Source organism: Acanthaster planci, unplaced genomic scaffold (genome assembly GCF_054643075.1).
Source record: "Acanthaster planci isolate LZ-2023a unplaced genomic scaffold, COTS_SCS Contig196, whole genome shotgun sequence".
In the NCBI taxonomy this organism is placed as follows: domain Eukaryota; kingdom Metazoa; phylum Echinodermata; class Asteroidea; order Valvatida; family Acanthasteridae; genus Acanthaster; species Acanthaster planci.
Window position 1 is genome coordinate 8,078 of NW_028257817.1, and position 25,225 is coordinate 33,302.

Consider the following 25,225-nt stretch of genomic DNA (forward strand, 5'->3'; position numbering starts at 1 on the left):
GCCTGTGGATAATGACACTTATTTCCAATCAGTAAAGGAGATAAGGTTTTTTCTACTTGACTCAGCATGGTAATTGCTCTGATATTTTCCGCGGTCAACCACCCATATATCAACACAAAGACATCAGAAAGGTCCGCAATGTTTTGATAATTTATTTATATTTACTCGGTAGTACCACGGAATGCAAAGGCAACGCCATCTCTCCTTGTTTGTGTAAAATTAATTATGTTCAGGTATACAATAAATGATGCTGTTTAGTTTGATATTTTAAGATGGCAATTTTATGTATATACATACTCAGTACAGAACGTACGTAGAATATGCCGATTCTATAAACTTTGAAGTCATGAAGGTTCATTGGCTTTTCCGCGCCCTTCCAGCAAATGCCCAACTTTGGTCTGTTTACCTGCAGCAACTGCGAGCTTTGTTTGATTAAGCCCCCATACGCTACATTCCTGGCTTTGGTGGACGTCAAGGTGTTGAGGAGTGAGGGATGCGTTCGATGACGGTGTCGGGGCTATGGCGAGAGAGGTGCCAAGCCGCCCGTCAAATCTCGCGGGATTTCCCCAGACTGACCATCTGCCTGAAAGTGCTCGATTCTCTTCGGCGATCGTCTGTTTATTATACCGGTCGTTAAGCAGAGACATTAAAAAAAAAACCCAATATCCATGTTAGTTTGATAATAATATTAATGGTTTGTTTGGTGACACAGAAACTGGGAATTTCAGGCGATTGCTATTGGACATTTTTTGAAAATAGGTTGACAGGGCTAAAATAAGACTTGATGACAAGCTGCCCCAGGCGATGTCAGGATATCATAACGTTCACATCAGGATGATTAGCTTTGAGTCGTGGCTTGTCCTTCAGAGCCAATATCCCGGCATGCGCAGGAAGACGGTTTCTTGACCCGCCATTAATGAGTAACGTTGCTAAGGTAGGGAGATTTCCCGCGTAATTTCGTCCAATGCACCAAGGATACAATGTTTGTCGCGGGAGCGCAGGGAAAATATCAAACTTGTAATAGTCGTTTACTGGATAGCCCAAACTCTCGTTTCAGTCAACATATCCCGGATTTGGAGTGATTGAAGAGAACATACCAAAGAATCTTGTTCCGTATTGGACGAAATACAATTCAGGGAAACCCGTCCATCATTGATTGAGTGGGCTACGAATCCTAGGGAGGAGTGGTGGATGTTGACAGTTCTGCAGACCTCTCCATCATCCACAAAGCTCTAGCCTGAGCGCAGCGCGGCCAAAACACAACAGCTTTTTGGGTAAGGATAGTGACTAAAAATACTTCGCGATTCCGAGAAACGCACGCGTTCATAATGAAATCCACAACAAAAAAAGTTGACATCTTGTATCGAATTATCTAACCACCTCCTGCGATTTGAATCGTTCATCTTCATGCGTTTCTTTGTTTTTAGTTTAGGTTCAGAGAAGGTAGTCCAAGTGTGACAATGTTCGTCTCAAACCCCCGCTTAGTGCACGCATAGGGTCGGCGTGATATCGAGCAGGCACTTCAGTCGTGTCGCCTTGCATGAGTATGCCATATCTTGGATATTTGATATAGAATAATCAAAATGGTGGTCCTTTCCCTGGTAATTCGATCCGGTTCAGTGGATTGTGAATGGGTCCAGATGAAGCAGAAAATTGCCGAATAATACACGTGGGTGTCGGGAAGTATCGGGTGTCGACAGCTGTCCGCGCCGTCAAAGTGAGCGGCCGCAAACACTCAAGAGAGATTCACAAGAAAAATGCCGCTTACAATCGTATGAATCCTCCAGTTTAATAAAGTAATCGGCGAACTAATAAATTATTGTTTAGAGAAGATTTGGCTTCTGAATGGAGTATCATGCGACTAGCACTTGGAGGTGCGAGTTCGACAACTCCACATGATGCAGTGCCAAGCACCTGTCTACGAGGGGCCTAGAAAAGTCCGTGTAAAAATGCACAGCCTTTCAAGAGACAAAATTGAAATCAAAGGGAAAAGAAGGGTAGTTTTTTTCCTCTCAAGTGTGACGAAACACTGTTTACGCATCCCTGTTTCGTTTAACTGGTGATGTCTTCTTCTATGCATAGATTTTTCCATAACATTCACAAAACCAAACACAAAAGTTTCACATCAATTTCTCAAAGTGTTGGTCCTTTAAATATGCCCTCAAAGATTACAAATGAAGGCTGCACATTGCATAAGTTATTCCCATATTTGGATCAGTAAATAATTGATTAGTAAGTTCATCATCAACGCACCATATGTATTTTGAAATTGGAAATTCATGGTTTCCTGTCTAGCTGTGTTTAAGTACTTAAAACCGACGGCTTTTGGTATATAACATTTAAGCGCAAAAAATTAACACATGGACAAATCCCAACTCTGAAATTTGCAGAATGTGTCAGTGCAGTTTTGGAAGCTTGGCCACGGCCAAACACATTTCCTATTAATCACCAACTCCCCCTTGAAACCAACAAGCCGTCTTCTTTCCCTCTTTCACCCCTCTCATGACGTCTGCACAGGTGATGCTGGCCCAAAGTCATGAGATACACCATGGGCGTTGAATATGATGATGCTGGAAATGGCGAGGAGTTGAAGTGTTCGTCATTCGGCATACCACTCGCTGTCGTTTGGAGTAAACTACTTGGATCGTACGGTTCATTGGAAGTGTCATTGATGGCCCAGGTAATAACTGGCCTACAAATGGATGACAAGTGGGCTTTGATGGATAACACCAGTGCAGATTGGGGATTTTGTTGAGCAATCACGCCTAATTAAATTGTTGTTCAACAAGTTGTTATTTTGACCAGCAGAAGTCACATTTAATATCAAAAGCCTTTCAGACAGACCCAGTGGCACAGGTTTTTCTCTGAGTTCCCACGAGGAAAGCCGTTGCCCTTCCCCCCAACCCGGACTACACGGCTGGACGGACCTCCTCCTCATGCTACAGATGTCGTGGGTTGGTGTTTTTAAACCTTCAGCATCCGCCATCCACACACTGTCAACAAGCACATACATGTACAATCGTTTGCCGTGTACAAACGACGAACCAATTCTTTGGTGAAGCCAACGGTAACGTTGTTCGACTCTACAGTTTTAGTGTTTCAAGTGGTTTTTCTACAATAAGGGCGTGTGTATTCGCGATCGAACATGTATACCACCGGATATCAACCTTTCATAACACTGACCACTTAACATGATTACGAAGGGATTTTGCTTTCCTTGAAATCTTCTTCTGTAAAGGTGATTTGATCAACAGCGTTCGTTGAGTGTTATAATCGAGATGCTCAACGTCCTCACACGCGGTTTGGCCGACGCGTGAGAGTGGAAAACGAGTCAGCGTGGGCCCTTACGGCAGGTTTGTCTGCGCAAGCCGAGCTGATATCAATTCCAACTTAAGATGCGAATATCCCCTCCAATCTCAGGGTCTATTTTTAATGCTTACTGACGTACCACGCTGTTTTTGTAGTTCCGTTCAGGTGCTGGAAATACCCGTTAGAGACACGTGCCAAAAGACTAAACCTGATCTGTAAAACGTAAATCCAGCTTGCCCTACGGCAATCGTGCGAGAGAGCTCCCGGTGGGATCTCTTTCGCTCATATTTTTTAAAGAGAGGAGTCTAGCGTTTACAACCCAAACCTCCTTCGGTTGCATGGGCTTTCTGAGTCTCCTTTCCCCCCCCCCCTCTTTGTCATCTCAGTTTTGCTATCGGGGAAAGTGAGACGTTCATGTTTGATTAACAGGTTGATCCCCTCAAAGATCTGGCGGATCTTTTTTTTTCACTGTGTCACAGAACGTTAGCTTTGCAAATTGACCGACGCGCATGTCTTTGAAAAATGCTTTGACCATCGCCACATTTGTGTTATCTGTATATTAAAGTAAACTAACGACCCCCCCCAAAAAAAAAAGAAAAGAAGAAGAAGAAGAAAAAAAAAACAAAGAAAGATGGCGGCAAGCTGACGGTCAAAACATGTGAATGTAGTCTTAATCACCAGTATAGCTCAAAGCCTCCAACGATGAAGCGATTTCAGCAAGGTCAGTATTGTGGAAATGGTGGTAAACGTAGGTCTCTCCGACAGTCAATAGCCACCTGAAATGTCCGTTAGTGGTCCCCGAAGGGTCAGATTAGTACTATAGTTCAAGACACAAATCTAAGTATTTCTCCAGACGTACGCTCCATATTCTTTATGAAAAATCATAAATGTCAAGGTGTTTTTATTGATGTCTCGGCTCTGCAACTTACCAAACGATATTCAATAACTGCAGAATTCCAATCTCGCCTCGGCAATTGCCACGCTTGCAGAAGTCGACGGCCGTTTGATGTATGAATCTAAGTGTGGATGCTAGACTAACTTATGATCGAATTAAGCTGTACACTAAACTGCTTCAAGGGATCCGCTGATGAAAGAGAAAACCTTGTAAACAGAGAAAGGTCGCAGTGCCTGGACTAGCTAGCGTGGGTTTACATCTGGGGGAATTCTAATGTGCTGACTGAACCTCGGGGAGTCAAGCAGATGCACGGAACAGCCGTCGATTCTCCTCTGAATCTAGGTTCATCTCATCCCCAGCCGGTTCCAGCTCCAACCACAAGCTCGCAAATCGAGGTCCGTAAATTTCTGACATGTGACAGTTGGCCGTTAAGCGAGTGACTCTCCTCGCTTCGTGGCAGCTCAGCACGATCCGCTTTCTTTTATAATCCTTTCGCCCGTTCTTGCCATGTAACACCAAAATCTCAGATCCACGGTTCGAGCGGCTGATGAGCTCGGCATATCGTACCCAGCTCGGGCCCGTATGGTGATTTACGACTGGTATGTATGTTTTAGCTTGGCATTTTGATGATACGGACCTAAGTGCCTTCGTCTTGGCGGGCAGGATCGCAGGGGAAACATTGTTTCAGAAGGAAAAGATGAGGCGGGAGGTAAACCCAGATTTGCTTGGCGCGCAATGATCAACAAACAGACATCAGTTTGGTAAGTATAACCTGCCTGAAAAATTCTTGATAAGCAATATTTGAATCATTGACAGTACATACATGTACAGTTGTCGTTGCGTATATAGAGAAAGGGTTTCATCATGCCCACACCATTTCCTTGATGTTGGTATAATGGTCGACAGATTGCTTTTATCCCTTCACAATGTTTATATGATGAAAGCCTAATTCAGCTTTAGTGAATAGAAATGACAGATACTTCGTAATCACCGCCGACTGCACTATCAAGAAGAACAAACCAACACAGAGCCGGGCCGCGTGCACTTCCTCTGCCTAATACGTGACGGAACATCAGAACAGGCAGATATATTACCAGTTCTGTTATGATCTTCTTTTTTCTAGATCCTGGCTAACGGAATAACATCTTGAGAGCAAGAACTATCATATGCATTCACGCTATTTCAGATTTTCGAAGTTCCGCGAAGAATCATCGCTGGCCTGAAAATAGGCCCCTCTATAATCGCCAAGGAATGTCGGTAGAAAAGGTCAGAGTTGACCCTTAGTGTTCCTTGCGGGGGTTAGTGGCACGACCCGTGTGCACTTGACCATGTTATGAAAACAGGGAATAAACTTCTATAATTTTGCAAGACACAATGTTAAACAGGCGCTTAGAGTTGAAACATATTTCTAAACGCTGTTTTGAAAATATGCCTCAATTAAAGCTCAACGTGAAAACAGATTTAGCTTTGATGGGAAAGATGGAAAAGCGTTTAGCATTTAAACGCATTCCTAAACGTATTTCTACGTAATATCCAAACGTATCGTGGATTAAACATGTGAAAAAGTGCGTACAAAATTATTTGAAACTCGAACCGCTGCTTTTACGGTACATACGTTTTTGTATTGTCACACATATATTTGAGTTCCATTTTTTTCATATAAGGTACGGTTTGATTGAGTAAAGACCAATGCACTAGACTGTATGCCAAGGAAAAACAAATGCATGACCATAGCAAAAGTAATAATAATAGGAATAGCTCGATTAACATATAGAAAAACGAGATGCGTGCGTGCTTCGGTTCACCAGGAAACTTATCAACCAGATGACTCTGAAGTAGGATGCATGTTCCGTGAACATGCAGATTTGTAATGGGACTCAGAAAGAAATGGAGCCTAACATTTCAAGACGAAATGAATGGGACAGGGACATAATAGGAAAAGGGGGGGGGACAATACATGTACATGCCATGCAAGACGATCACACAACAGATGGCATATCAGCAAGGTTGAAACATTCACCAAGTCAAGGTCCTGCGCGTTCATATCCTCAGTCGCCTTCGATTAGCCTTGCTGGTCTACTTCCACGTGCACGCAATTGCAATCTCCATTATTAAACCACCTCGACAGCTGCAGGAATTTGGCTTAATAAGGCTCAGGTGTAATCTTCGAATACTGCATGCCCACTGAGCATGCCCACCACAGCTCATATATCTGCCAGTTCCGTCATGCAGCGCATGCGCAGTGGCAGAGGTGGAGGTCAACGCGCGTGTGCTGCACCACACGCCCGCTGGACACTAATCACAGTGGATCAATGTCCGAGGGGTCTGATGCGTCCTGCTTCCTTTGGAATGCTCGACCACTCCACTCCCCTGGATCGCAGAGATGGTCGTAACGAAGGGAAAGGTCGGTGAAGGATCTCCAAATAAAAACGAAAGAGCGAGGAAATTTCTGACAGCTCAAATGTAGTGCATTGTCAGTATCAAGCCATCACATGGCACGGATCCTACTTGAAATCTAGGGATAAATTGGTGTAGTACACCGCAGAGGGCGCTTGCAAATGTGCTATTTGGGTTCTATATTGGCTTCAGTGGCGGTTACACTTTGCCTCGACTGCAACGACTTCCAATGTTGCTGTCTTGCTGACGGATGCAAAACGTTCTAAATGTCCAGCAAAGGCGTCAAAGAAAATTGAAAAAGGATGCCGTCTGGAATCTTAATAAATAATCTTCTAAACTTGTGAAAAATGGGATTTGTAAACCTCGTATTCGCTGAACGTGGATTAAGGGGAGTCTGGTCCAGAAAGCAACTTCCCTCCACGCCAGGTGGCCTGGCTCCTTTGAACTTTCATCGAATTTTTACAAGCCGAAGTTAAAAAAAAGTTATAGCGATGCAGGTAGGTATACCATCCCCTGATCGATGGGATAAAACGGAAGTGATTTTGATGAGTCCGACAGGGGGAACTGCCTCAGCAGCTGAAACACCTGCACGAAAAGAAAGTCATGAATTGAAAAAAAATCATGAATCGATTTTCCATTTTTCCCTCGTGGAAAACATATTTCGTGCTGCACACGAACGGTATGCCTTGACATGCTGTAAAAATGGTGAATTAAGAGTCGTGTTCTTTTTAAGCTTTGCGAAGAAATATTGCTGACTGCATGCACACTGCCTACGTCACTTGGTTTAATAAGAGTATGGAGGTTCAAATTTTTCAAAAACATCTAGACAACAGCCTCATGATTTTTAAATATGAATTCAAAATCTTACAGAAAAATGATTGGGTTAAATATGGACATAGATTTTAAATTTCAGTAACATTAAAATGATCAAACAAGCGATTTTCGAGCGGTTTGAGGTTTTCGAAGGGCATAATTATTTCCTCCCAAGATGCACCTTGGTTTGGATATCCATTCTATCTCAAGATTTTGGCAAAAAATAGAAAAATTTCCGACGTCAACGCATTAAAAACATACGTATTCCAAACTGTTTACTGTGCCCCTTTCTAACAAACGATAAGCTGAGTAACGCAAGACAAAATAGAGTGAAGCGTCAGGGTCATGGAACTTCTAAACCCATGGTTTCATATGGGATTACTTCTAACTGCACTCTGGAAAACCTACAATGAGGATGCAGACCTAATCCGATAACATCAAAATAATCAGGCTTTGCACTCACGAAAAAAAATCAGACCCTCATGTGGTTTCACTGAAGTCATATTATTGAATATACATCGGGAGGCAACAACATCCTCGCCTGCAAACGGTTAACCACATTCAGCATTTCAAACATACCTCGCACTGTCATTCTTCCACATGATGTAGGCCTATGCACGAATATTTTCATATTTCATTTCCCGCCAATAACATTATTCCTCCGCGCGGGCGTCAGGCGACGGGAGTTGGGAGACCTAACACTGCCTACGGGCTAGATTATGCGCCTTTAGACTCTATTTACCGACGGACTTAGCGCCGTTGGCTAAAACTAACTGAAAGTACCCAAATATGAATTATTTGGCACTACATGTACGTCAATGTGGTAAGGGGGCTGTACTGATTAAAGAATTATTAATCATATTACATTTTGGTACCTGGGAGAGGCATTCTAATGTGTATAGACACAATTTAGGACACTTAAAAGCCAAGACACTTTGTCAAACATGTATGAAATACACTTTTGTTTTCTAAATTGTAATTCACGATGATTGGATTATCTGTGCAGAGCCACTCTAAATCCTAATCAATATAACTTAATAAAACCATTAATTTATTCAAAATGTAGACAATAAATGTCAAGTAAAAAAAGAATGATAGATTGAATTCAGAACATCCCTCATGTTGGGGGGGGGGCTGCAGGCGTTTTTTTCCCTTTACACGCACACCATCATACAAGTCTTGTGACTCGCACAAAGAACAAGAACATAGAGTGAAAATTCAAGAACATACAGAAAACATAGAGGCTGAACATTGTTCGGACTGTCTTGCACTTTCTCTCGAACGTTTTGGTAACCTAAAGCAGATGTACTGATGTCCACCGACCGTAACATTACCCCGCCACTGTGTGTCTTTTCTGGAGAATAATTACCCACGCGGCCAAGTTTTAACCCCAAACCCAAGCGACACCTACGCTGTATTTGAACAGTTGGATCGGACAAGAATCCCTCCGTACACACATTTGCTCTGTAACTAGATTTCTTGCGTTGGGACCGCCGAAAATGCGACACTCGATCTGTCCGCAAATAGACCAAATGCCCACACCGCACACCTAAACCATCCCACTGAGCGGGTGGGCGCGGGTGAGAGCCGAGGTAGGAAGAGATCCTGTCCAACCACGGCTCTCTCCGGGGAGAGTTTAACCAAGATGTGCTGCGCCTTGCCGCTTGTGAAAACTGGCCGTCCATATTGGTGGGAGTTCGACACTCGAAATTAAATGTCAACATGTTGGCATTTTGGGCGGGATTAAGTAAAATTAGCTTCAGCGCGGGCTTTGTTGCTGTCGGTTCGGGGATGCACTGTCCAGTTCTATGTCGCTTTTATTCTATTGTGTATCATCTTAAATTATGCGATTTATATGGGAGACGGACAAGTACAAGTGAAGCATTTGCATCATTAATAACGACATCGGCAAAATTTCAAGACAAAAACAAAGTTTAATCGGGACTGGTAAAGTATAAGTGCATGTACAGACTTTGCATTTCAGTAAGGGTTACAGGAGAAGACGTAATTTTTTTCACCAAATTCCACTCCATTTAAGTCTCTTCATGTCAGATCGGACATAAGTAAACTACTCCCGGAACAAACCAGAGGTTGCATGTTTGCAATTTCCTTTTTTCATTACAATGCGATCGTCACTAATTGATCTTTGAGTGGGGATGCTTCAATTTAAAATCTTGGACCAAAGTCCACAGAGATAGGACACTTAAGATTTGGACGTTGATTCATCGATAATGGTCGTTGTCTTATCAACAACAAAAGTAAAAGACTGACATTATTAAAATAGCTGGCGGCGACCAGGAAATAGTTGCTTGGTGTATCTTGCAATAAAGTGGTTTCCATAGTAACCCAAAGTGCGAGTCACGAGTCAGACGGACCTTAAGGTTCGAGGGGAGATTTTCGATAAAGATGGAGACGATGGCAAACACAGAGAAAAATTCAGCCACGACATCTGATTGTCCACGGCTTGATTTCTGTTATTCGCATTATTCATTGCTAGTACGCATATTTGAGAGGGAAAAGAGACCTCCAATTAAATGTAACGCCGTGAGAAAGTTGCTAAAATGATGCTTCAATGTCGAGCAGGCTTACTTGATGAGTACGACAAAACGTTCTGCCGCGGTGGAAGTATGTTCGACAACATGAGTTGGTGCAACCATCAGCCTACAGATTGTGTCTCCTGCATGTAGACGCCTAGATGCTATCCAGACGTTATGTCTCAGTCATTTAAAACTATCCAGAGATCTCATGGGGGAGATACTCGAATCCAAGAGACGGTAAAGTCCCTCAAGACAAGTTGTCATCGACCAGGTACAATAATCCATCAAGAACTCGTCTTAAGACGAGTAACCGGGACGGGCTAGCTGATGACAGGACTAAAGACTTCACGCTGAGAGATACTGGCAATCATGCGATACGCCCCGTGAAGATGTGTGTGTCCAAAACGATCGTTCCCATTCACCGCTTCGCACACCTTAAACACTTGCACACTTTCAACAATACTATCAATCAAATTGCCAGCGCGTCTTGTCGCAGCCTGATGTTTCTAACTGAATTCCTAAATCACATTTATTTATATCCACAAAACTCAGAGCTGTTATTGTTGGGGTTTGGAACGTTTTATTTTAACTGCCACTACGATGATGCGCTGTTTACAGTGTTAAAGTCTGAACCATTGTTCGTGTAAAGGGAAAGCCAAAAACATACAGTGCTTGTTTCCCCTACATGTTGGAATAACTGAGACTATGTACTATTGATCAAACTTAATACACCAGTTCTCATTATTGTTGTAACAAATTTTGCTACGCATGTATAATTTTGATGTACTTGGGATTTCATTTGTCGCCGGCATGAAAATAAACTCCTCCTCATTAAATCTACCAGTTCTTCTGATAGTTGATGAACTACCTTGGTATCCGGATACGCGCGCTTTATCGTGCAACTCTAGAGGGTATAGCGCATTATCGAGTAAGTAAAGTTGAGGATATATATACGAAGTGTTGATTGCCAGCTCATGTCACTTTGTCACTTAAGTCTTGTGGTACCCACATCGACCACGGCTCCAAAATAAATTTGCTCACCTTAGTGCACTTGGTGTTGGCACTTTTGTGAGCAACAGCCTGGTAGCGCATTAATGCCAGCACTTAGCCAGACCGATTCTCAACTACACGGCTATGCGTGTAATGTTATACTAAGTGCGATCAATCACGTATGTGGCTTGGTTATTCAATGGCTGTTTTCTTCGCCGTCGGATTTTTCGGTCGGTGTGGAAATGCGAGGACTTCATTGATGCAATGGGTGACTGTGTACGCCGGTTCATACCAGACAGCGTCTTCGGATACTTTCAAGGCAATATCAGATCGGTTCCGCGGGTAAATCTTGTTAGCCGTGTTCTCGCAGTAATCTATGGATTCATTAAAAGTATGAACACGTTTGACCACGTCTTTTAAAAGTACTCGATAGGTATCCAAATCTGTACGGATTTACCAAAATATTGTATAACATCTGTTTGGGAACAGCAACACCCTATGTTGATTTACACGCACGGTATACTGCACACAAACGATGCCAATGCAACGCATATACACATTAAAAATCTTACGTCCTATCTTGACCTAGATCCATGCCTGCTGGCAGGTTTCCTCTTCCCATTAGAAATTCACACATAACGATCGAACTGTTACTTTCGTTGCGGCATCATTCCTATGTCGTTATGGAAATTGTGCCCGGTAGCAGGTGGTTAGTGTAAGTTCTCAAGCTGACATTACACCAAGTATGATAATCATTTTGAGCTGGTTCTTGTACCCAGCTGATTTCTTCCCAAGCACGCGTAACTCTTAATGCAACAGAAAGAGATTGGAGGGCTTCCAGGCAGCCCGATCACGTTTCATACTTGGCGCAAAATGACGTACATGGAACGGCACTCGTCGTGAAATCTAAAGATAGTCCGCTAGCAGGGCGAATGTGTTTGCGCGCTAACCGAGTCTGACCCGGTGGCTATCTTGCTTATATTCCCCTGACAACTTCTCCCTGACGCCAGGACAAGACTCGGTGATTCTCCCAGGGACTGAAGTTCCACCACGCGCGCGTTGGAGACCGACGATCGGGGAGGCGGCCATGCAAGGTGACTCCCGGCAAAACTACGGGGCAGTATCTGATGAATGCGCACGGTCGCGCGATGCGCGCCCGTCGCCGATGGGCCTTGTGTTTCCCCTAAATATAATTACGCGATTGTCCGTCTGGAAGCGAAGCTCTTCTTATTGAGTGACAGGGACTTCATTAAATTAGACACGAGAATGGCTGCTAGCAGATTCGGCTTGACCAGACTAATGTACGTTTAACTCCTTGAAAATTGGCGGGAAATGGATTTGTTACAAGCCGATGAAAATGAAATAGTTTCGCTGTTTTTTTTCCCGTCTGTCCGTATAACGGTGGCTAATTTCTCGGTCTCCGTATGACTGAACCTTCAGGATTGCGAAACTATGTCTTTAATGGCCGAACTCTGACGACAGACGAAAAGCAATAAAAGCTAGCGTCTGAGAAAAAGAACGAAGAGTCTGATGGCGCACTGTATCTCGAAACCCTGGGGGGAAACCAGGATGATCCAAAACAGTTCTTCAATAATATCGGCTTGGTGTCAAACCACAGTTTCGACTTGACACGGTTAAGTCCTCGGGCTAAAGTCTGAAACGTCTTTGATCAGGTGAATGCGGGGGGTTAAGCTAGCCTTTATGAGACTGGGTCTGAGATATCAAATTTTCGAGATGCAGAAACTGTTTATGACGCACTAGTACACACGCTACAAGATTAAAGACCAGCAAGTCCATCACTAAGGAGGTTGATAAGTTCCACATTCTGTCACATATACAGGAGCTAAACAGACGCCAGAAAAGCAATTTTGGAGACCTTACACTTTATCCTGGACAACTGATTTAACCGAACCAAAAGGCAACTTGAACTGGAGGAAGTAGCCGAGGCGGGGGCTTGAGAGGACGCTCGAAACCGTGACAGCAGACAAACCCCAACACTTGAGCGATATCTCTCCTTGTAATTGGAAAAAGGTTTCTGGATTCGATGCAATTCCCCCCCATGGCAAGGTACGTCCACTCGTCTTTTGAAAACTTTGGTATTGGATATCACTGTAGAGCGGGGCCAACGCTGAAAGACAATGTGACTGAGGCAGAATATTAAGAGTCCAAATTGCCCAGTCGTCTGAGTCAACTGATATCCCACCTCTGACACTTGATTGACGACACTCACCGTAGGCTGTCCACTCGCCTGTGCCTCTCATCTGCTGTAATATGGACCTTTTGTCAAGATCACTTTCTTATAATTCGGAGACAGTTCCTTCAAATTGAGTGGATAGTTTCGCTGTACAGTTTAAAAAATGCCCGGTGTCCTTAAATAAGTGTACGAGTCGAGCGTGTGTAGTACGTTGTGATGTGATATCAGGGGTATCTAGACAAAAACGGGTGTCGCAGCGCTAACATTAAGCCTGAGCAGTTCACCCTAATGCCGTCAGGATTGCAGCTCGAAATCCTTTTTTGATGTGCAATGGCATTTCCTTGCCGAACAAGCGGAACAATCTATGCCCTTGGTGATGAGTCGTAGATGTTGACTTCATTGCCTCAATTTCATATTCATGCCTACCCTTTCGCTGGACAAACACCGACTTCATTCCCGGTATGTTAACCCCTTATTGCCCGGTTTGCTTCCATCTTGACTCGCTTGAAAATAAAGACCGAATCCCTACACGGCTTCAATTCACCTGATTTGGGACAATGTTAAGAGATCTCCCGCCCTCATCAAAGGCATTCCGTGTCACGTTAGGGATATCTGAAAGGCGGAAATGTATTCCTGAGCGACTTTTGCCACACGTCTCATCTACCTTAATGGAATTGAAACCCCCTCAATGGGGACGGTAACTATGGAAGACATTCTGCCTCAAAAATGCCGCCTTATGGGAAAAACATCGACGTCATAAATTTCGCACTTAATTAATGTCAAGTGCTATCCAAAGATCGAACTTTGATTCATTGGGATAGATATTTACAGGGGTGTGAAAATTCAGCCTTTTAGCTGACTTCAGCTTTTTTGTTTCGATGTTGGCCCTGAATTTCAACCTTTTTGTATACCTCTGTACAAAAGTATGGAAACTTTTCACATTTCAGCTGTTTGCTAGCTGTTTTCAGCTTTAATTTTAAATGGCCACCCAAACCCCTGTGTTTAATTGGATATTTCTGGACACGTTTAAAGCGAAACAGACTTTGAAACAAGGAAGCCTTTATGGTGTTGATTTATACGAACTCACACAGAGAGATCTGAAATGAAGTTGTCTAATTCTGTTGCCAGAGGAGCTCCTAATTTGAGCTGTATATCCGGTCATCAAACCAGCTCAGTTTAATTTGTTATTAAGCTTAATACGTCACTTCTTGTAACGATACGATTGCATTACATTACACTTTTTTGGTTGTCGTGAAATGCGGCCATACAGGGAGGCCTATAAAAGCATAAGGTAACGCCCATGGGACCTAAAAATGGGTGATAGACAGACTGTTCATCCGTCCACAGCTCTTCGCTTTACACATCATATCGGTTTGGCATCCAAGGTTCTTTGGTTCTCATGGAACTGTCGAACATTCATACCCCAAATACCGCAGCAGCCGTCAGCAGATGCTTTGGAGTCTTTCCGAACCTTCGCGCCTCGCGTCCAGACTTCTGCAGCGGCATGTCCCCACGGAGGCCCTTTTCTGCACCAGCCACCATGTCCAAGTTTAGAGCGCACGCACGTCCCACCAAAAAGCCCCCCAAAGCCCGCGCCTGACAGCCAACGTATCGAGTATCGGAGACGCATTAAGAGATCCCGCACCTGATCCACGGCTGGTGGAAACTATATATCAATATTGTGTTACGACACTGTTAAATGGCACTTTGTTCTCAGATCCAGCCAACTGTGCTGGCTGATATAATTTGGTTAAATTTTTTTCTGATATATTTTACGTGGGACAGCGCTTGGCAAGGTATAAAGGTGTCAACAGCAGCCCCGGTCCATCTGTTCAATTTGGTCTTTTAATTGAACGATTCCTGTCTCTCTGGAGGATCTCTACAGATTTTTAAAGAGACATTTCAGACGTATCTGCCTTGATTACAGTGACACCGATGAGTTATGGTCGTGACGCGTTCATGATTGGTTGTTGTCGAGAATCATACATCTGCACTTTTTTTGGTAACAATAAGCTGTGTTCGACACAAACACCTAAGTGCAGTGAACAGCAGACTGGAGTAAACGAAGACGATATTTATGTCAACGATCGTTTCCTGATAGGCTCTAGCTCTGCGCTGGTAAGCGAAGTACGCTTAATACGACCGTCTTCTAATTAAGTGCCGAAGAACACGCGCGTCAGTGGATGCGACTGCTAGCAGCTGTAACCACATCCTATAGACGCGTGCGTTGTTCACTAGCCGTAGCCGAGCAATTTGGACGCGGCTCGAGCCTGCGAGACAGTGAATCAACTATGTTCACCGTCGACATCACTGCGCACGTGCGCGTTCTTTTCATACCTGGATATTACTGTTACAGGAATCCAATTTATTCAGACATTCGAGGCAAAGCACAGGCCCACGTCACCATAAGATTTGATTGGTTGGTCATGCATCGATGCAATGCTTTTAGATTCATCTGACTGGTTGGCGGACGTTAAAAAAAATGCGTTAGGGGTCAATATAAGCTAGGTTCAAGAGTTATGTATATCATTAGGGCAGACGAGCTTTGCTTGAGCAGTATTGGGCACAAGGAAATATTTACTCTAACCATGTAATGGATAAGTTATTCTGTCAAAACCTGGATTTAGCGACTTTCATGAGTCAATTATAATTATTCAAAGTGAATGCCGCTTCAGTCAAGAACATAATAATTATTAGAGACACCCATATAGATTTGTTGCTATGGTCTCCTATACACTTATACACTAGTCCAAACATTTAATACCCTTGGTTTGTCTATGAACAAACATTTAAGGACGGAAATGGAAATACGTAATAATTTCGAAATAGCCATGATATCATCCAGGGTTGCTATTTATAGGCTTATGAAACTTGATTCCCAGGATGACTGAACTTCTTGTGGCCGATACCCCGTCAGTCATCCAACCACCATAAGTTCTCCAATACCTCCCCCCTCTCCTGGTTGCTCCTAAGGAGTCACGTATTTATTTCCCAAATTGGTTTGTCCCTATTCCCTTGGGGCGGGCAGATGCTTGCGTGAACACATTTTGTCGGATCTGGCACGCCGTACCGGAAGTAACCTTTCGATTGACCCGCGTCGGCACACCATGATAACGCATACGTTGCTATCGGCATTCGAGGACTGGGGACCGCAATCGAACGGACTTTTTTTCCATGATTTACAGACAGAAATGTCGGTCGATCTGTACACTTATTTTCACCGAAGGAAAAGAAATGAGTCCCACAGTCCCAGGGAGAGTGACATCGAGATGCAGAGAGTTTGTACCGACTTCATACATCGAGACGAAAAACAATTCATTAGCCGGTTTCTACAAATTAATCACTCCTAATGGGTAAACACGTTATTAGTCGGAGTGCCGCTTAAACTTTCAATCAGAGGAATGCGCCAGGCGCCCCGCTGGTCGAAAGCGATCCGAAACGCGAGCCGGGGATGGGATTAGCCTCGCGAAAGGAAGACGCGGGGTATGGTCCGAGGTGGATGACACGCAGACAGGACGTCTCTGTTGAGGTCAACTTGGCTTGGGAGCTTCCTTTTTAAAGGAAAACCCGAGAGGAGACTTGGACTCCAAGCGGTATTGGGTTCGTTCGAGGGGGGCACCGGCCACTTCCTCGGTGGATCGGGCCAATGGCACGAAGCGGAACTACCGCCGAATGCATCGCCAGGACGGGGAGAGGGGCCCAGAGGTTAATTTGGGGATACCTGAACCAAGAGATATGGGAAAATGCTGAGGGCGTTCAGACATCATACAAAGCGAGGCCAATCACTTATGGCGAGGTTTAATACTTTTTAAATCTTAACTGCAAGTTCAGTGACACCTGCTGGTGAAAACAGGAGTTGAAATTATGGGGCGTCACTTCAGAAGATGTACACCTCTTTAAGGAAACATTTCAGCACTGTGAGACTTTGAGCATGACTTGTGTAGAAGTATTCAGGTGTAGAAATGTAATGAACCTGCTTCCGTGCGTAGGATCTTCTCAAAGGCAGCTCATGTCTTGCACATGGGAAATACACCTGGCAAATTACAGGCGAGTTGTATGTCGTTTGGCTTCATTTCAGTATCCCTCCGTCATTAACCCAATAATTTCAATGGCATTTTTTAGCGTGCATGGCTTCCTCTGGTGTCATCTCGACTTTTGATGGAAAACCCAACTGGAACGTTGGGCCCATGGATGATACTTATAGAGCGCGAACATTCGTTCTTTCTTTAGGGTAGGATTGAGGAATTATTGTATCACGTTTCTGGCGAGATCTTGGCCCATTCCTGTTTCAGGCAATCACCTTAAAGACTTGAAGTGCACGAGTAGCACGTCGACCGAAAATGCATTGCTTATAGGCAGTCTGGTATCCTGACACGCCACGACAGAATGAACGGCATCACACCGTAGCGTTTGCTACGCGGCTGTAGTTCGGTCTAGTAATCTGGATAAAACTTTGACCCGACTTTCAAGCATAACAGTAAAAAAAAAGAAAAACTAAAAATGGGAAACAAGAAACCGGAAACTTCTCCGTAACGCTTCACCCAGGGCAGTATGCTCGCTGACATAATTTTTAACTGCATCTAGGCCACTCCAAGAATGGCCCAAAGATGGCCAATGCGATAACCCAGAAAAAACTGATTCGATTCCCTGATTTTGATCACCATCGGCACTGGGGTTTGGTATTTAATGATAAATGGGGCTTTACATACCACGAACAAGCGGGCATGTCAAAACCAGACTGGCAAAACATGTTTGTCCATAGGGAAAGATTAATAGAGTGAGCATCTACGAACCATCTTTATGAGCATTTCAGCCAACACGTGCACCTGTTTCGTGGTATGGCCGACGAAACGAGAGGACGAATAGCACATGATTTTATTTTTTCCTACTAACCTAAAAACAACGATGGAATGAGACAAGTTAAGGGTACAAGGTACATAATACATAATTTAATTTGAACTTTCAGTTGAAAATACACAAAAATAACTTCCAAAATAATGAATGCAGTTATTTTCTGGATCTAATGTTGTAATGCTATTGAAGATGTGAGTACCAATCCTACGTCTGTTCATAAAATGGAATAAGGTCCCTATGGAGGAAGGAAGAACACCCCACTAGAATTTCAGCCAAGTTCTAATGGACGCCAGGCAGATGACGGATGTGATGGGTGCCTTAAGCCGCGCGGACAGGTGCGATGCGTCTCCCGTATTCTGCCGGCCAACTCCCGTGCCCCTCATCCTCGGAAAACATTACTGCGGTGCAAGAAATCACATTACGTTAAATATAGAGCGGGGTTAACAAGCCGGGGGCTTGGCTCGCGTGCCTGAAGAGTCACGCTGTCGCTGGTCTTAAATACAGGGCGCGGGACCCGGTCAACCAGTTCAGACTTTGCCATGAGCTTTGTGAGATTTTGCCAGAACAACACAGTTTCTTATCAGTTCTGTCTCTCGTCAGTTTCGAAGGTCCAAAGCGAACAATCAAAGACCGACGCATGTTTTTCGCTGCGCTGTATGCTAAAATATCCCTCAATAAATTTGCCGGGTTTGGCTACAGAAGAAAACGAAAAGGCAGCGTTTACTTTTCGGAATATTCCTGGAGTGATTGCGGTATTTGTGTATCTCGCACAATAAAAACCACGTCTCAGCATTGGAACATGTCTCCCTGTGGCAGAGATCGCATTCTTCGCGGCCTTTTCGTTTCTTGAATTTGTGCCAGTTTCGTCGAGTGGAAACATTCTGCATCCCCGTGTGTACAACTAATACACAATTCATTCGCAGTTGATAAAAAGTATTGAAGAAATATTTCCATATCTCCAGAAATACAAAATATCTCAAAGCGCGATCTTTTTCACCTGCGGACACAATATCTGTGTCGTGTGTGATATTAAACGCCGCCCGCGGCCGCTCCCAAGAAAATACCTCGCTCAATCAATTCCTGAAAAGAGAAATCATGATTAAAAAAAACCCTGGAATATCTTTTTTAAATGAAATCACGCTCTTCGGAATTCCAAATCGCTGAGTGCCGGATAAATCAATTGCCCATACCATAAAACTTACACAGTTTCAAAGGTCTCTTGAGGGGTAGGTCTAAGTCAAAGATTCGAAACTGAAAATGCCTGAAGAAGGCAATACGGGGTTGAATCAGTCGCTGGGACGCTATATTGCAAACGGCCACCAGCCGATTGGTAAGTCACGGTTTACACGACGGACATCGTGGGTAGAAATTCACTGGCACACGCGAAGACTCCAGACTCTTTTCAGTACTTCAGTGTCCCCCTCCCCTGACAAAAATCGTTAAATCATTGTAAGTTATTCAAGGCGCAATGCCAGCCTGGCACCGCTAGCTTCCGTAACCGCGTAGGTTTACAGCCCGGCCTTCTGGCCAACTTCCGGTGTGCCGACAGAGGGCGTGCACTTGCATTTTTTTCATTCGGGGGAAAAATTTGACCCAGCTTGGGGAAAGGGGGGCAACGCCACGGAGTACATTTCACGCCTGCAGCTGTACAGACATTGAAGCCAAAACACCGACCCCGTAACCTAATAAATTCCTCTACATGTATATGGTCAAATTTCCAAAGATGATTTGTCGGGACTGAACTGCATGGGCGAAATACTAAACACAAGTCTGGATTTCAACAACACGAACACCAAAAAAGGCATTCAAATCTGCGCACGTGCAGGAAAATAGAACCAGGTCCAACCATGTCCCTCAGAAATGACCTCGACGTAGTTGATACGCTGCCTTACCCGCCTGTAAAATCAGTTTCATCACAGATGGGGATGATACCGCACGAAAACCCTCGAAATTACACAAAGGTCCGTCTTAACCAGAAAATCACCGTTCATTCTGCATACAACCATTCATCACTCGTCGTGCCAAGATCCGTAAAGTAATTCTTATTTTGAGGGCTCCACAGGAAAGCCCTCTGGATAATAACTCAGACCGACTCACATAAATCTCAGCCTTAACTTTAAGAACTGGCACAGAGAAAAAATTTGACCCACGACTTAAGTATTCATAGTCTACGTGTAGGTTAGAAGAACATTTGGCGCGCTATCCATTGCCACGATCAAGGTATTGACGCAATCGTATACCTGATTAGGGCATCAAGTAATTGTGTTAAAGGATAACCGATCTCCTGATTAGAGACGGAACGGTCAGTCAGGTGTCTGGTCCAAGGCTCCAATCCCTGTGCTTGTCCCTTAATAGTCTCGACCCACAAGCAGAGACTCTCTCAATCCTGTTTGCTAATGCGATCTTTACACACGTCAGGAACACCCAGACACTGGATCTAGGCCTGATTGAATAGCCTACAACAACGTCGAACAAGCTGAGCGCAAGCTCCCCCGTCTGAATTGCTCATCCGTACGTGAGACTCGAATTTGTGTCGGTGAATCTTGCACCACTTGCGCAAATAGCTCGGAGGCGCGCGAGGCTGGGCTCTGTTGATTTTGGCGGGAATTTGAAGTCGCATTGGTAAATATAACCCGGCTGTAACATGAGGGAAATACGTGCGGATTTTTTTCTTTAAAGACTCTGCTAAGGCCAATGAAGACGTAAACCGCTATAGTTTATACAGCTCTTGGCTACTTTTGGCTTTTATTTGTACGACATAAATTTGCTACGTGAGCACTTGTACGCGTATGGATACTCCAGTAATGGGCCTCGGTGCGTGTAATTGCGGGTGGTGTGTACTAGATGTCCGTACAATGTGGCAGGTTGTTCGCCGGTGTTCGGTATCAACTACCAGAGCGGAATTTGAACTCGTTTCCACACCTGCGGTCAAGTACCATTTCCTGAATCTATCGCAATTTTCAGTGGGCTGTGGTATACCTATGGATACAAGTTTAATCCCTGTCACCATTCCTCGTGAATGAAGGGAACTCCTGTTTTCGATCTTCCTCAAAATTGTTATTTCATCTGCCCGTATCCTCGTGTCTGTATTTGGCAATGACTTATGTGCCACGCTAATAAAGGTAGAACAAAATTAATCAACAAGACTGTAGTCTTGTTAATGACAGACACTTCAACTGTACGTTTTCCTTTCTTTTACCCGTCTTTTTGTCATAAGTGGAAACTCACAGAGATGCATAAGAGAGCTACAAAACAGCGACCTTGAGCTGTGCAGGTGTTAGTACAGAAGCATGACGTCATGCATATTATCACAGAAATTAGGAGCCGTCACCAAGAATGGGTGACTTTGGTGAAAGCTTTCTGCATTCAAGGTTCATATACCACCTGCATAAATTGATCCAGTTCGTACTCGCAAGGCACTTTAATCAAACTTGAGTCTTTTTTTTGGGGGGGGGGTGAAATCGATGTCGCAGGGGCTCAATCTGGAGGAATTTCTCTCTCTGAAAATGGGAGTACCTCCCTCATTAGGCCGATGAACAGGAAAACCATTCCATTCGGCGAGTCTGGTTTCAATTCGCGCCATTCAGAGCCGTGGCATGGAGGACATCAAATTCCGGTGTCGCGGCTGGAAAGCCAACGCCTGAATTGATCAGGACAAAGTGCAAGCCGGGAAAGAAATCCATCCTCGGAGATTCCGAAAAAGAGGCCGGCAAAAGTTGAGACGGGCCGAAACTCCTTTTCAATTTGTGAGCGAGAGCGTAATGTGATCTGGTGCTGAGGCCCCGGCAAAATCGCGCGCGCACGGGCGTTCCCTTGACTCTGGAGTCCAGCTGCAACGGGCCGAAAGGACAATAGGAGGCTTCTTGGTCTGGAAACTTGAACTCGGGACGAAAAATTGGAAACACGACTGAAACTGGTCACAATGCACCTCTGGGAGAACAACTGAAAGAGGGGAAAATATCACAATAGATTTCTCTTAAAGTAACGCCTGGCTTCTATACATTCTAAACAAGTAGAAACCTTGAGTAGGATACATGATTAATTTCATTTCTGGTGGCAGGAGATTGCTTAATTTTCAACCCCTTTAAAAGTTGATACCATAATTGTTATTAAACATAATTGTTTCGATTAATTTTATCATCTTCAGAAACCCAATTTCTAACACTGATTTAATAGAAAACACTGTGTTTGCAGCGAGACAGTGTATTTCCTTCAAATCTTGTTGCTGGCCACCCGCGAGGACTTGATTTGTTCATACCAAAACAAACAAACGAATTTTACCGTCGAAATTTTATTTCCTTGTCAAAATAGCGCGAAAAGGGTATTCTTTCACCCTTGGATAAACATGAAAGATACGTGTTGTCGAATGTTATGAATATCGTCAATAAGTAAACGCACATATTAAAATTGCTCTGCAAACAAAGAAAAAAATCGTAAGACCTCATTTAGCAAGTAGTAGAGTACAGCTCTGCTTTGATCTTTCCTTAGGATAAACCATGTACATGTTCGCCAAATATCTTGCAGCAATAGTAAGATTTAGGTCGTGAACAATATCCAGTTCTACGAAGTGTAGAATAAAGTAATGGAATTACTTGAATAGTGATGTAATTTACACCGTGACGCGACGGTAACCAACGAAACTCCCCGTAGACAGGCCGTCCAAATGACGGTACACGGACTTTATGCTCCTCTCCTTATCTAAACTCAAGGGAGAGTCCCGGTGACCGGTGGCTCGAGGCGATGCTACCCCAAACACGCTCGGGTTAAAACTTACTATTAGGTACCATTAACCTACTATTAAACCCCTGCATAAGATTTTCATCGATCCCGGAAAGGGGACGCAGTGCACGATCAATGGTGGCTATATAGAACTGTGTTTTCATACGGCAGCGCACATTTAAGGAATGACCTCAAGTGAATAAGTGGGAATTGCCTCAGATTTGATGTATGTGTCAATTAACAGGTAAAACCGCCCCATACGGTAATGATTATTTCACCTTACAATAATGACAAAATACGACAAGGTTATGATGGTACGAGCTAAGATGTCTAATGGTCATTTTGCATATCACAAAATTTGAGGAGGTAACTCAGCATAATCATTCCAAAGCAAGCAAATCTAACCATTTTGTCAAAACTAGAGGCCCCATGTTTTGCATTCCAGAAGCCATGGTTAAGATAAATTTTAATGTTATTACTCTATTGCAAGTTCATCTATTCATGATCCAGCTCCTCTGTCTTAATTTTTAAAAATGGCTAAGGCCTAATTAAAAATCACTGATTTAAAAAATGTTGTGACCAGCTATGTTTCACCGCGCAATGACTAGCATTTCTAATCCAAACTAAAATCAGGATAAAAGATAAATGTACGTGTAGTAATACTTTTACCATGTTAATCTAAGAGGGGAACACTTTAAATCAAGTTTGATTAAATAATGATCATAGCTCATTTAATTAATGCACTTAATTTAAAAAGCAGATTTAAATCAAAACATATGTCAGAAATTGAACCACAAATTCCTGACGTTGCGAATTTTGTCTTAAAGTTGTGCAAACATATTTCTTATTAATAATGTTGGTAACGACGGGCTTTTGGAAAGGTATTTGCCAAATCTGGGATCATTACGAATTAGTTGAAGAAAAAAGGAAAAACTGATGGCAACATTGATTGCCCTTTTCAAAAAACTGAAATTTCGATTCGAGTCAGTGATCTAAAAACTAACTGAATTAAATCGCAAGTTGAATCAGTGATTTAAATCAGGTGATCTAAAACCAACTCTGCACGCTATAGGCTAATTTGCAAAATATGATGAAGAAGGGACCCCAGAGGTCACGAAATTATTTAGTTTAGTTTAGTTATTTTCATCTCATTATCAGAATATTTACATGAATTTCATATCAAAATAACCGAAATGATATAAGGATTCAAGTTGAAAAGCAATGCTTGCACAAGACCTGGAACCTGTTACTATCAATTTGAATATCTGGGTTAACATGTAGATGTTACATGTTTTTCAAGCAAACACGCAATTTAAATTTAAATTGCCTCATGTGATACGCATGGCCTCTAGTAATGGAAGGGTCTTTTCCAACGGGAATTCTATGAATAACAAACTTTTTCATGTTTAACTTATTGCCAGAAGAGAAAAATAGCATATTAATTTTTTTATAAAGATCGTGCAAAACTCCTTTTCAAAATGTGGCTGACTCATTTTGTCTGACTTACAATACTTATTCAGCTCCATTAAACATTTGTTCTTTTTTCTTTCTTTAATCCAGATTTACACCCATCAAGTGATCCTAGTGAGGAGATTAAAGCGTTGGAGACGGACCAGCCCCGAGGGAAAAATCGTCTGCAAAACAGGTATTCGAGATCGTGACTTATCTTGCCTTTCACTTAAAATTCCAAAGTGGTATTTGTCGCTATGTCTTTTGTTCCATATTCCACTCATTTTTTTTCCACTGCTGAGTTTTTTGCACAGCCGTCCTTAATGGAGTGTAACTAATGGAATCTTAAGCCCGAAATGCACGATCGTCGCTGCCTCAGCGGTGTGTTTCGTGTTTTCGAAAGTCTGACTTTAAATGCCAACCAAAACAGATTGGCTGACCCAGTAATAACACCGGCGTTAATTTTGGAGCAACGTGCTGGCGCACGGGCAAATTTTTGGCGCCAACGGCGGTTTTGCAAAGTGCAGGCTGTGGCGGGAAACCAGTTAATACATCAAATGCTAGAAATAAACGACAACCATCTACTATCTCATTGCCTGGAGGCAAGCCTGGCCATGATAAAAATACATATACATGTATATACAGCATCGTGGCTTAAGCAAAATACCACCGAGTATGACATCAAATTAATACATTACCATTATATGATAGAAATACATGGCAATGTAACCTATATCTTTATGCTCTTTGCATGTAGTGGGTTTCACTTTTAAACGTCTGTCATTTTATTTTCAGACTGATTTCATGTTGTTAATGTTGTAATACATCGGTAGCTCAATCAGGGCATGATTAAGGCACTTGAAGAAATTGATACTTCATTTAACTGAGAATTAAGATGCTTTGTAAACAACCGAAATCGAAAGAATGGATAACCAGTCACGTAAAATTTCCCTCACCTTTTGTATTAACAAGCAGATTTCGAATGTGACCGTGTTTCTGTCAAATATGCAAAAATAGAGCAATGGGCTCTTCCGTGGCACCGTATGACACGCAGAGAACACTACAGCA

The 25,225-nt window shown here is 43.2% G+C and overlaps 1 long non-coding RNA gene across 1 annotated transcript; it reads left to right on the plus strand.

Moving 5' to 3' along the window:
• Positions 1–3,060: 3,060 nt before the first annotated feature.
• LOC147795051 (uncharacterized) lies at positions 3,061–24,375 on the plus strand. The gene is made up of 3 exons (XR_015424161.1): positions 3,061–4,965; positions 12,782–13,008; positions 24,269–24,375. It is a non-coding gene; the product is annotated as an uncharacterized LOC147795051 (long non-coding RNA).
• The last annotated feature ends 850 nt before the right edge of the window (positions 24,376–25,225 follow it).